Source organism: Triticum aestivum, chromosome 1D, assembly GCF_018294505.1.
Source record: "Triticum aestivum cultivar Chinese Spring chromosome 1D, IWGSC CS RefSeq v2.1, whole genome shotgun sequence".
Lineage (NCBI taxonomy): Eukaryota > Viridiplantae > Streptophyta > Magnoliopsida > Poales > Poaceae > Triticum > Triticum aestivum.
The window spans coordinates 467,780,752-467,784,613 of record NC_057796.1 but is presented as its reverse complement, the minus strand read 5'-3'; positions in this window follow the sequence as shown (position 1 = coordinate 467,784,613).

Here is a 3,862-nt window from a genome sequence, read left to right as displayed (position 1 = left end):
CTCCACCCTCGTGGGCCCCTCGTGGCTCCACCGACCTACTTCTTCCTCCTATATATACCTACGTACCCCGAAAACATCCAGGAGCACCACGAAAACCTATTTCCACCGCCGCAACCTTCTGTACCCATGAGATCCCATCTTGGGGCCTTTTTCGGCGCTCCGCCGGAGGGGGCATTGATCACGGAGGGCTTCTACATCAACACCATAGCCTCTCCGATGATGTGTGAGTAGTTTACCTCAGACGTTCGGGTCCATAGTTATTAGCTAGATGGCCTTTTCTCTCTCTTTGGATCTCAATACAAAGTTCTCCTCGATTCTCTTGGAGATCTATTCGATGTAATATCTTTTTGCGGTGTGTTTCTCGAGATCCGATGAATTGTGGGTTTATGATCAAGATTATCTATGAACAATATTTGAATCTCCTCTGAATTATTTTATGTATGATTGGTTATCTTTGCAAGTCTCTTCGAATTATCAGTTTGGTTTGGCCTACTAGATTGATCTTTCTTGCAATGGGAGAAGTGCTTAGCTTTGGGTTCAATCTTGCGGTGCTCGATCCCAGTGACAGTAGGGGAAACAACACGTATTGTATTGTTGCCATCGAGGATAAAAAGATGGGGTTTATATCATATTTCTTGAGTTTATCCCTCTACATCATGTCATCTTGCTTAAAGCGTTACTCCGTTCTTATGAACTTAATACTCTAGATGCATGCTGGATAGCGGTCGATATGTGGAGTAATAGTAGTAGATGCAGGCAGGAGTTGGTCTACTTGTCACGGGCATGATGCCTATATACATGATCATACCTAGATATTCTCATAACTATGCTCAATTCTATCAATTGCTCGACAGTGATTTGTTCACCCACCGTAATACTTATGCTATCTTGAGAGAAGCCACTAGTGAAACCTACACTAGTGCAGAATCGGGCTTTAGTGCCGGTTCGTAAGGGCCTTTAGTGCCGGTTCTACAACCGGCACTAAAGAGTGGGGACTAAAGCCCCCCCCCCTTTAGTACTGGTTCGGCACGAACCAGCGCTAAAGTGCCACCACGTGGCACGAGCCAGGCCCGGGTGCGGGTAGACCATTAGTACAGGTTGGTAACACCAACCGGTACTAAATGTTTGGGGGGATTTTGGTTTTATTTTTTATTTTTCCTTTAATTTTGTGTTTTCCATTTAATTCTTTTTTGTTTGCTGGTATTTTACGATACTACATGTTGTACACGCTATGCATATATATAAATAGATTTTCTTGTTCAACCGATCATATATATATCATCGAATGTCTCACAACCACCATTAATTATTCACACATACACATGTATATTTATATACAATTTCTCCTACATGTTGCCTTGGTGCCTTCGGAGCACGATGACAAGTGGTTCATGGGGGCGGTAGCGGGTAATAGTATTCTCCTTTGGGATCTATGACCTGGTCGAGCAAAAATCCCGCTATTTCCTCTTGAAGTGCTAGTATGCGCTCCGTTGGTAGGAGCTGCTCCCGCACCTCTTTGAACTGTTAAGAAGGAGATCAATATGCATGTGTATTAGTTGTGTGACTAGATATCGATAATGGTGTAAAAATTGTGAATAGTGTTCTGACAAACGTACCCAGTCCTGTCTTTGAGATTTGCTCCTTCCGGACGCCATCATGCGAATGTTCTCGCAAACGTAGTATGCACACAGATCAATCCCCGGCGCCTGCTTATGGGCCTTTACGAGAATGGAATTGAATCAGATAATGATTAATCAAGCATGATAATTAATTAATGGTATTGAAACAAGAATTAAAGAGATGGTAGCTAGCTAGCTAGTACTACTTAATTACTTACCTTGGGTCGATATCAAAACAGCTTTTTTGGCCATTTGCCTGGAGTCACCTTGATGAACTTTGCCCAAGCCCTGCCCGCCGGCAAAGAAAATTAATAAAGGGGTTATTAAATAGTTCATATCAGGAAATGACGAACTAAATAGACCGAGATATAGTTAATAATGATTGAAATTACCTGTTGACTATCCCAAACAAGATGGTGTAGTCACTTTCTTTTTTAAGTAGTGAGTCAAGTACTTCAACTTTTCCTTCTTCAACTTTAATGTCTAACAAGATCCAGTGGTAACTGCATGCGCACACGTTTGCATGTCCTAATTAAGCGAGCATGTGCATAACACTAATCAACTACCCTAAACCCTATACACTTAATTATTAACATCTAGCTAGCTAGTAAGCAAAAACAGAATTTGTAGTATAAGACAGTGTGACTCACAGGAAGTTGTAAGGAAGTAGTATATCTTCATTGGTATTGAGGCACTTCAAGAACTCTAGCATTTTATTCTCTACATCTTCTTTATACCATTCATATGTCCATGTCTTTTCATTAATGGTATATGGATCAATGAACCCAATGCCATAGCGTCCAGCTTTTTTCATTTCATACATCTTCATCCTGCATAATACCACAAAAAAGAATATAGTGAGGATAATTATAGGTAATGATCGATCAATGAGCACTAAAGCTAGCTTGAGACTTAAATTACAGAAAGAAATCACTTACAGACAATAGCAACTAACGAGAGATTTGTCGAGTGCATCTTGATTGAATAACTGAAATAGTTCTGAATACTCAATGGACAGAGCTAGCTTATGGAAGTAAAGCTCTTCCTTGACTTTCACCATGAGGGACTCTCGATTGGAACTCTTGGTAATGTTCATGTACCACTGATGCAATTCATACATTCTCGTTGGGAGGAAAAACTAAATCATATAGTACATAATATGCATCGTCTCGAATAATATATAATCTCGAATACATCGTCTCGAATAATATATAATATATCTTGAATACATCGTCTCGAATAATATATAATCTCGAATACATCGTCTCTAATAATATATATAATCTCGAATACATCGTCTCGAATATTATATATCGAATACATCACTGGCTAGGTACCTAATAAAGATCGAATACTACAGAAGAATCTAGGCCACTCGCGGTTACTGGGGCGCGGGCGGTGGACACCCAAAGAGAAGGAACCATCACAGGATCATATCTCCGGTCATCTGCCCAAAGAACCTGCCAGGTATTGGAGAACCTGACGTCCATAGTAGCCATGTAGCGATGGACGTGCTCGTCCTCCTCCCTGACACGGCGACGCACCACCTCCGGCGGGGCCGGCTCCCTCTGCACCGAATGTGGCCCACGCAAATACCACCAAAGGAGATCAGGGTCGACGACGCGCCCCTGCAGGTAGCACCTCCCAGTGCCAGCCCGGCGGAGCCCAGTCCCGGACATGGGTCAGCCGGACGTCGTCGCGAACGGGTCGACGGCGAGGATGCGGACCGGGCATCGTCGAGAACAAATACTATATGCCCGCAAAAAGTAACATTTTTTAAATTCTATATGCAAATTCTAAAAAAATTCTAACAATTTGACATTAATCCAATTCATCTAGCTAAAACTAATTCTAAAATTTCTAACATTTCTATAACATTTCTAATATTTCTATAACTAAAAACATAAAAATTGCTAACATTTCTATAAATATTTCTATAACTAAAAAACAGAAAAAATTATAACATTTCTATGTATAACTAACATTTGTATAACATTTCTAATATTTCTATAACTAAAAAATAGAAAAATTTCTAACATTTCTATAAATATTTCTATAACTAAAAAACAGAAAAATTTCTATAACTAAAATTTATAACTAAAAAACAATGTGTGTGTGTGTGTGTGGACATGGCGGCCGGGGTAGGAGCTCACCGGCGAGGCGAGGCGACGGGAGGCGGCAACGGGGATGGCGACGGGCGGCGACGACGGGGATGGCGACGACGGGGATGGGGACGGGGCGGC